This window comes from Dendrobates tinctorius, unplaced genomic scaffold (genome assembly GCF_039654945.1).
Source record: "Dendrobates tinctorius isolate UK_male_01 unplaced genomic scaffold, ASM3965494v1 ptg000383l, whole genome shotgun sequence".
Classification (NCBI taxonomy): Eukaryota; Metazoa; Chordata; class Amphibia; order Anura; family Dendrobatidae; genus Dendrobates; species Dendrobates tinctorius.
Genome location: NW_027362049.1, coordinates 2,180,219 through 2,191,023, shown reverse-complemented (window position 1 = coordinate 2,191,023; position 10,805 = coordinate 2,180,219).

Genomic DNA, 10,805 nt, shown 5'->3' with positions numbered 1-10,805 from the left:
TGTCACAGGCACTGCAGAAGGCTTCCTCATGCCTGCGCTTTGCAGGCACTGAGGAAGCCAGCTTCCTGCAGGCCCCCGAAGGCCCCCGTCGCCATCTTGGATTCGGGGGCCTGCAGGAAAGGAGCCCCCGGCAGCAGCGCTGCACATTGCGCTGCCGTGGGGGGCTCAGGGAAGCATGGAGGGAGCTCTCTCCCTGCCGATGCTTCCCTTTAACTCCCGGTACACCGCGATCATGTTTGATCGCGGTGTGCAAGGGGTTAACGTGTCGGGGGCGGTCTGTGACCGCCCCTGACACATTGTGCCGGGTGTCAGCTGTGATAATCAGCTGACACCCGGCCGTGATCAGCGGCGCTCACCACGTGGGCGCTGCTGATCGCGGTAGACGTACTATCCCGTCCATGGGCATAGGGGCCCGGGTCCCATGGACGGGATAGTACGTCGGATGTCAGGAAGGGGTTAAACAGCTCTGGGACAGCGTGGCGAGTTTTGAGCGGCGACTTTTGTGTTTCGACTTTTATGTGGCGAGGTTGGTGTATGTGTGGTGAAATGTGTGCTGAGGGTGGTATATGTGTTGAAGCACGTGGTAGTGTCTGGCGCATTTTGTGTGTGTGTTCATATCCCTGTGTGTGGTGAGTATCCCATGTCAGGGCCCCACCTTAGCAACTGTACGGTATATAATCTTTGGCGCCATCGCTCTCATTCTTTAAGTCCCCCTTGTTCACATCTGGCAGCTGTCAATTTGCCTCCAACACTTTTCCTTTCACTTTTTCCCCATTATGTAGATAGGAGCAAAATTGTTTGGTGAATTGGAATGCGCGGGGTTAAAATTTCGCCTCACAACATAGCCTATGACGCTCTCGGGGTCCAGACGTGTGACTCTGCAAAATTTTGTGGCTGTAGCTACGACGGTGCAGATGCCAATACATACATACACTTTTTTCCCATTATGTAGATAGGGGCAAAATTGTTTGATAAATTGGAACACACGGGGTTAAAATTTCGCTTCACAACATAGCCTATAATGCTCTCAGGGTCCAGACGTGTGACTTTGCAAAATTTTGTGGCTGTAGCTACAACGGTGCAGATGCCAATACATTCACTTTTTCCCCATTATGTAGATAGGGGCAAAATTGTTTGGTGAATTGGAACATGCGGGGTTAAAATTTTGCCTCACAACATAGCCTATGACGCTCTCGGGGTCCAGACATGTGACTGTGCAAAATTTTGTGGCTCTAGCTATGACGGTGCAGATGCCAATACATACACTTTTTCCCCATTATGTAGATAGGGGCAAAATTGTTAGGTGAATTGGAATGCGTGGGGTTAAAATTTTGCCTCACAACATAGCCTATGACGCTCTCGGGGTCCAGACGTGTGACTGTGCCAAATTTTGTGGCTGTAGCTGCAACGGTGCGGATGCCAATCCCGGACATACATACATACATACACACCCACATTGAGCTTTATATATTAGATTACACCTTGTATAATGTTTGTACATATATATATTGCTATATTCTGTCACGACTCTGCTGTCGGCTGTCCCAGGACCAGGGGCTCCTTCCCTGTCTTTAATGCTAGGGGCGCCCTAGCTCGCCCTGTTCCCCAAAATACTTCTGATGGAGAAGACGCCGGGGCCACATACCTTGCCTTAGCTCCTGAATCCGCCCACAGTCTGTACCCTTCCCTCACACAGGGAAGAGGGAAGTAGTAGTGTACCATAACACACCAACCAGACTTACAAGTTAATACGAACAGGGATAACAAAAAATACCAAACATACAAATGAATCTCACACATGTAACAAAGGCATACACCGGGGAGTGGAGGATGGGATTAAAACAAAGTAGGAGAAGAAAGGGAATTATCACACACTAAAAACCTAGCCCCAGTCAATGATAAATCCACCAAACACCTTCTCCAATAACCACCACCAACCTCCAGCCATGCAGCCTAAGCTTTCTCTAACAATTAGTGCTAGCCAGGACCCAGATTATATAGGAGATAAGAGTGGCTAACAGTGTACAGCTGAGAGCCTTAAAGGGAATCTGTCACCCCTTTTTTGAGATATCATATAATGATATAATTCAATTGTGTGTCACATAAGGATTCTCTTAGTATTTTTGCTTCCCCCTGACCCCGCACCTTTCATGCATAAATACCTTTTTTATATCGGTTCAGATGTATGTAAACTGCCGCTGTCTGGTCCGATGGGCGGGGCTTATTCACCTACTCCCCCCTCCCTGTCTTGCTCTACGCATTTCTTCTTGTCAAGAGCAAGACAGGGAAGGGGGGAGCAGTTAAAAAAAGATATTTATGCATGAAAGGTGCGGGGTCAGGGGGAAGCAAAAGTGCTAAGAGAATCCTTATGTGACACACAATTGAATGATATCATTATATGATATCTCAAAAAAGGGGTGAACGGATTCCCTTTAATGCAGGAAAGCTTCCAGGAGCTCTCAACTGTACAGATTAACTGCTGCACTGCTAACAGAAACTTGCACCGTTTAATATGAAGGTGAAGTGCTTCTAATCAGTGAAGGAGTAGGAGAAAACAGATGCTGCTGTCTTCTGACTACTCAGTGTCACGGTAAACCCATGACAGCTGCATTATTATCAAGATGCCTCTATGTCCCATACATGTTTTCACTGACTGCAGGATCATTGATAGCGATCTTTCTGTCTCTTATTACATACAGTAATGTTGTACTGAAGGTGATTGGTGTAAAACACCTGAGGGTTATGACTGCTCTATATGGGCTTTATGCCCTCATCTAAGATGTTGGTTATTGATCATGATGTGCTCTGTAAATACACAAATTGCCACAATCCGTTTTGGGATCCATAGCCTTATAGAACTCTTAGATATCGATTATAACATCTAGACCTCCACTCAGTGCCGAGTTCAGACAAGATAAGATATTATTCAATTTACATCCAAACAAAATGGATGTTTTCATCCAAATTGTCATCTGTATTACATCTATCTGGCAGCTATATGTCCATTTTTTACGCTTGTTTGGCATCCATTTTAATTTATATCAACAGCAAATAAAATTTTGAAAAACCAATACAGTTTCCTATGTTAATAATTGCAAAGTATCTGTAGTAAAAATTCAATGTTTTCCTGTATTTGATTTTTTTTTGTACACCTACAGACTTATAGGCGAGTCTAATCCAAAATATGTTTTAGTACATGTACAAATATGAGGCTAGTGCATGCTATGATTTTTTTTGTATAGACACTTAAAACTTTGAACAATACTATTTAATTACATTGGTCGGAATACTGTCCGTCTGCTATTCAATTTTATGATTATTCTGTATGGAGCAATATATGGGGCTCACAGTAACATAGTAACATAGTTAGCAAGGGCAAAAAAAAACATTTGTCCATCCAGTTCAGCCTATATTCCATCAGAAAAAAATCCCCAGAGCTACGTCCTTCTAAAGAACCTAACAATAACTGTAAGATACAATATTGTTACGCTCCAGGAAGACATCCAGGCCTCTCTTGAACCATTCGACTGATTTCGCCATCACCACCTCCTCAGGCAGGGAATTCCAGATTCTCACTGCCCTAACAGTAAAGAATCACCTTCTATGTTGGTGGAAAACCTTCTCTCCTCCAGATTCAGAGAATGCCCCCTTGTGACTGTAACCTTCCTTAGTATAAACAGATCCTCGGAGAGATATTTGTATTGTCCCCTTATATACTTATACATGGTTATTAGATCGCCCCTAAGTCGTCTTTTTTCCAGACTAAATAATCCTAATTTTGCTCATCTCTCTGGGTATTGTAGTTCCCCCATCCCCTTTATTAATTTTATTGCCCTCCTTTGTACTTGCTCTAGTTCCATTGTATCCTTCCTGAGCACCGATGCCCAAAACTGTACACAGTACTCCATGTGCGGTCTAACCAGAGATTTGTACAGAGGCAGTATAATGCTCTCATCATGTATCCAGACCTCTTTTAATGCAGCCCATGATCCTGTTTGCCTTGGCAGCCGCTGCCTGGCACTGGCTGCTCCAGGTAAGTTTATCATTAACTAGGATCCCCAAGTCCTTCTCCATGTCAGATTTACCAGGTGGTTTCCTGTTCAGTGTGTAATGGTGATATTGATTCCTTCTTCCCATGTGTATAACCTTACATTTATTAATGTTAAACCGCATGTGCCAGCTTACAGCCCAAGGTTCCAGCTTATCCTGATCCATCTGTAGCAGAATACTATCTTCTCTTGTATTGACTGCTTTACATAGTTTTGTATCATCTGCAAATGTCGATATTTTACTGTGTAAACCTTCTACCAGATCGTTAATAAATATGTTGAAGAGAATAGGTCCCAACACCGACCCCTGCGGTACCCCACTGGTCACAGTGACCCAGTTAGAGAATATACCATTTATAACCACCCTCTGCTTTCTATCACTAAGCCAATTACTTACCCATTTACACACATTTTCCCTCAGACCCAGCATTCTCATTTTGTGTACCAACCTCTTGTGTGGCACGGTATCAAACGCTTTGGAAAAATCAAGATATACCACATCCAATGACTCACCTTGGGCCAGTCTATAGCTTACCTCTTCATAAAAACTGATTAGATTGGTTTGACAGGAGCGATTCCTCATAAACCCATGCTGATATGGCGTTAAACAGTTATTCTCACTAAGATAATCCAGAATAACATCCCTCAGAAACCCTTCAAATATTTTACCAACAATAGAAGTTAGACTTACAGGCCTATAATTTCCAGGTTCACTTTTAGAGCCCTTTTTGAATATTGGTACCACATTTGATATGCGCCAGTCCTGTGGAACAGACCCCGTCGCTATAGAGTCTCTAAATATAAGAAATAATGGTTTGTCTATTACATTACTTAGTTCTCTTAGTACTCGTGGGTGTATGCCATCCGGACCTGGAGATTTATCTATTTTATTCTTATTTAGCTGGTTTTGCACCTCTTCTTGGGTTAGATTGGTGACCCTTAATATAGGGTTTTCTTTCTCTCGCCATTTCACCTAGCATTTTATTTTCCACCGTGAATACCATGGCGAAGAAGGTGTTTAATCTTTAATATATTAGCTTTTTCCTTGTCATCTACAACCATTCTTTCCTCCCAATTTTTTAAGGGGCCTACACTTTCACGTTTGATAATTTTACTATTGATATACAGTAGTTGAAGAACAGTTTGGGATTAGTTTTACTCTCCTTAGAAATGTGCTTCTTTGTTTCCTTTTTGGCAGCTTTAGGGTATGTGCACACGTTGCGGATTCCATTGCGGATTTTTCCACGTTGATTCTGCAGAATCCGCAGGTAAGATGACCTGCGTTTTACCTGCGGATTCCCTGCGGGTTATATGCGGATTTTGTGCGGATTTCGCCTGCGTTTTTACACCTGCGGATTCCTATAATGGAATAGGTGTAAAAACGCTGCGGATTCCACACAAAGAATTGACATGCTGCGGAAAATAAACCGCTGTGTTTCTGCGCTGAATTTTCCGCAGCATGTGCACAGCGGTTTTTGTTTTCCATAGGTTTACATGGTACTGTACACCGCATGGAAAACTGGGCCAAATCTGCTGCGGATCCACAGCCAAAACCGCAACGTGTGCACATACCCTTAATTAGTTTATTAGATAAAGAATTTTTCTCCTTATAGTTTTTAGAGCTTCATCGGTGCCATCCTGCTTTAGTAGTTTAAATGCTTTCTTTTTACTGTTAATTGCCCCTCTTACTTTTTTGTTTAGCCACATTGGGTTTTTCCTATTTCTTGTCCTTTTATTCCCACAAGGTATAAACCGCTTACAGTGCCTATTAAGGATGTTCTTAAACATTTCCCATTTATTGTCTGTATTCTTATTTCTGGGGACATTGTCTAAGTCAACCAGATTAAGGGCATCTAAAAGGCTACTTTCACACGTGCGTTTTTTTGCGCTGCACCTTGTGCGCATTCCAAACGCATGCAAAAACGCATTAAGCGTTTTGCATGCGTTTGCTGTTTTTTTTGCGCATGCGATTTAACCAGTTTCTCGCCATGTTAACTCTAAAAACACATGCGTTTTAAACGCATACGTGCGCGTGTCCTAGTGCATGCGTGCGATCCCATAGACTGTAATGTTGTTTTTTTGCGCATTCCGTGCGCTAACGTGTGCATGCGTTTTTTGGCAGCAGTTGGGCGCACAGAAAAATGCAGCATGTTGCGTCTGGCACGCCTGTGCGCACACCTGGAAAAAACGCAGCGCACGAAAACACACATGAACGCGTACAAGCGCTATACCATGCGCCATGTTAAAGATAGGGGAGCAATGGGCATGCGCATGATAGCGCACGAGGTGTAGCGCTAAAAAACGCAAGTGTGAAACCAGCCTAAGCTGGTCAAACTTTGCCTTCCTAAAGTTCAGTTTTTTTGTGACTCCCTGACAAGTCCCCCTAGCGAAAGACAAGTGAAACTGTACAATATTGTGGTTGCTCTTTCCTAGATGCCTGATGACCTGCAGATTTGTTATTTTGTCAGGTCTGTTAGATAGTATTAGGTCTAAAAGTGCTGCTCCTCTGGTTGGATTCTGCACCAATTGTGAAAGATAATTTTTCTTGGTTATCAAAAACCTGTTGCCTTTATGGGTTTTGCAAATCTCTGTTTCCCTCTTAATATCCGGGTAGTTAAAGTCCCCCATAACAAGGACCTCATTATGGGTTGCAGCTTCGTCTATCTGCCTTAATAGTAAACTTTCCATGATTTCTGTTATATTTGGGGGTTTGTAACAGACCCCAATGAGAATTTTGTTACTATTATACTATTTTGTTACTATTATACTATTGTTATATTATACATTATACTGTAAGGAGCAATACATGGGGTCCATTTTACTGTATGGAGGACTATACAGGAGGAAATTTACTTTTGTAAGGGGTATTTAAGTGTATATGAGTGCATGTATGTGTGTGTGTATGTATGTATGTATGTGTGTGTGAACATATTTGCTTTTGGTTCATGTATGATTCTGTTATTGTAAAGAATAGGAAAATCAACAAGACTCTTTAAAGGGTTATTCACTAAATAATCAAGTTCCATAGGATGCAACCATTTCCCTCCCAAAAACTCAGAGAACAGGGGGTCTGCAGTCTTGTCCTGAATGGAGCAGAGTTGTGCATACTTGCAGGGCCGGCGTTAGGGGCAGGCAGACCAGGCAGCTGCCTAGGGCCCCCGCTCCCCCAGGGGCCCCCAGCTAGCGGCACATCACACAGCTGCTATAGGGCCCCTTGAAGCAGGGGGCCCGCTTTCCCCCAGTGCCGACTCCCCCCGCCACCGCATTGAACTATACCGGCGACTGCCAGTACAGTTCAAAGCAATAATGGAGGAGAGAGCGTCAGCCAACGCTCCCTCTCACATCATTCCCCGCTCTGCCTCTGACACAGCGGGTGCGCGATGACATCATCGCACTCTCACTGTGTGCCGGCAGAGCAGGAGACAGGAGCAGCCAGCAGCGCGGGCACAAGGAGAAGGTGAGAATAGTTTTTTGTTTTTTTTTAATATATCAGTGTGAGTACTGGACTGTGGGGCCATTCTGGGGGGGAGCGGCTATATGCTATGCTGGGCTATACTCTGTGCTGGGCTATATACTATGGTGGCATTGGTGGGCTTTATACCATGCTGGGCTGTATACTGTGCTGGGTTATATACTATTGTGGCATTGGTGGGCTATATACCATGCTGGGCTATAAACTATGGTGGGCTGCATACTATGCTGGGCTATATACCATGCTGGGCTGTATACTGTGCTGGGCTATATACCATGTGGTGCTGGGCTACATACCATGCTGGGCTATATACCATGGTGGGCTGTGCTATATACCATGTGGTACTGTGCTATATACCATGGTGGGCTGTTCTATATACCATGGTGGTGCTGTGCTTTATACTATGCAGCTGAGTTATATACCAAGGGGGTACATTTTATATTATAATCTATGGGGGAGGCTGTGTTATATAATATGGGGGCTTACATTATATTCTATGGGGAGGTGGGCAGTATTTTATTATATTTGGGGCTACATTATATTCTATGGGGGGATGTATTATATTTATTATATTCTATGGGCGGTGATTGCATCATACTCTATGAGGGGGCTACATTATACTATATGAGGAGGCTACATTGTATTCTATGGGGGGGAGCATTATCTGTGGGGGCTAGATTATATTGTATGGGGGCTTTATTATATTCTATGGGGGCTGCATTATACTATATGAGAAGGGCTACATTATACTATATAAGGGGCTGCATTATACTCTATGAGGGGGTTGCCATATATTCTATGGAGGGGCTGCATTATATTCTGTGGGGGGTTACATTATATTCTGTGGAATAGCTGCATTATACTCTGAGGGGTAGCTGCATTATGCTCTAAGGGGTGGCTGCATTATACTATAAGAGGGGGGCTGCATTATATTCTATGGGGATTACATTATATTGTATGGCGGGGCTGCATTATAATCTGTGGGGTGGCTGCATTATGCTCTATGTGGGCTGCATTATACTGTATTGAGGACTATGGGGAATACATTATATGATGAACTATGGTGTGCATTATACTATGGGAAGTGAATTGTACTACATGGATGACTATGGCGGTGTATTATACTATATGGAGCACTATGAGGAGTGTATTATACTATATGGTGGACTGAGCAGTGTATTTTAATATATGGAGGACTATGGGGAGTGTATTATACTATATTGAGGACTATGGGGAGTGTATTATACTATATGGAGGACTGAGGAGTGTATTATACTATATGGAGGACTATGGAGTACATTATATTATATGGAGGACTATAGGGAGTGTATTATAAAATATGGAGGACTATGGGGAGTGAATTATGCAATATGGAGAACTGAGGAGTTTATTTTACTATATGGAGGACTATGGGGCACATTATATTATATGGAGGACTATGGGGTGTAAACTGTAGATGTGCTGCTGATAACATGATACTGTATGGTGAATTGTTAGTGATCCATTAGTGATTGTTCTGTCCCCATCATTCTTTCTCAGACGGTGGAAAGAGGCCGGGAAACAAGTGTTGAACGACTTCAATATTGTCGATCACACTCATTTAGCGGCCTGAACTCAGTGCATATAAATACAACCGAAATGCTTCTGTGTGATGTGCAATATGTTAGCTTTTGGGGCCCCATTTTAATCTTTGCCTAGGGCCCCACTTTGCCTAAAACCGGCCCTGCATACTTGGCCTCTGCTCTCTTTATTATCTATATAGCTACTGAGCGATGGGCTCAGCTATTTCAGTTCCATAGACCATGAATAGAGCAGAAGTCAAGCATTCTTCCCTCCAATCCATTCCTGGCTGAGCTGCAGAGTACTGTTATTATCATCGGGATTGAGGATTAATTAATTTATTTGGGGAATAACACTTTATCATATATCAAATGGTATAGATACCAGACATAGAATTTATTATAATACAGTGGGCACGGAAAGTATTCAGATCCCTTTAAATTTTTCACTCTGTTTCATTGAAGCCTTTTGGTAAATTCAAAAAAGTTCATTTTTTTCTCATTAATCTACACTCTGCACCCCATCCTGACAGAAAAAAAAAATGTAGAAATGTTTGCAAATTTATTAAAAAAAGAAAAATGGAAATATCACATGGTCATAAGTATTCAGACCCTTTGCTCAGTATTGAGTAGAAGCACCCTTTTGAGCTAGTACAGCCATGAGACTTCTTGGGAATGATGCAACAAGTTTTTCACACCTGGCTTTTGGGATCCTCTGCCATTCTTCCTTGCAGATCCTCTCCAGTTCCATCAGGTTGGATGGCGAACGTTGCTGGACAGCCATTTTCAGGTCTCTCCAGAGATGCTCAATTGGGTTTAGGTCAAGGCTCTGGCTGGGCCTGTCAAGAATAGTCACAGCGTTGTTCTGTAGCCACTCCTTTGTTATTTTAGTTGTGTGCTTAGGGTCATTGTCTTGTTGGAAGGTGAACTTTCAGCCAAGTCTGAGATCCAGAGCACTCTGGAAAAGGTTTTCATCCAGGATATCTCTGTACTTGGCCACATTCATGTTTCCTTCAATTGCAACCAGTCGTCCTGTCCCTGCAGCTGAAAAACACCCCCATAGCATGATGCTGCCACCACCATGTTTCACTCTTGGGATTGTATTGGGCAGGTGATGAGCAGTGCCTGATTTTCCCCTCACATACCGCTTAGAATTATCGCCAAAAAGTTCTATCTGCGTCTCATCAGACCAGAGAATCTTATTTCTCATAGTCTGGGAGTCCTTCATGTGTTTTTTTTAGCAAACTCCATGCGGGCTTGCACTGAGTAGAGGCTTCCGTCTGGCCACTCTGCCATAAAGGCCCGACTGGTGGAGGGCTACAGTCAGGGCCGGTTTTAGGCAAAGTGGTGCCCTAGGCAAAGTTTAAAATGGGGCCCCAAATGCTAACATAATGCACATCACACAGAAGGATTTCAGTTGTATTTACATGCTATGAGTTCAGGCCGCTAAATGTGTAATGTCATGTGTGACTGGATACACCACCTCCAGCAGGGCGAATTTCTATAACACCCGTGAACCTGGATACACCGCCTCCAGCAGGGCGAATTTAAACAGAGTTAAGGGAAACACCGGGGAAGCCGTTACAATGGAGGGCCCTGCAATAGGGAACGGGGATGTGGAGACCTCCTGCACTCCCCTGAGTCAGTGTCCCTACACTCCTGACGATCCCTAGGCAGGTTCCGCACCTGGCGACGAGCTGGATACTTCAAATCCCTAGTGAACTG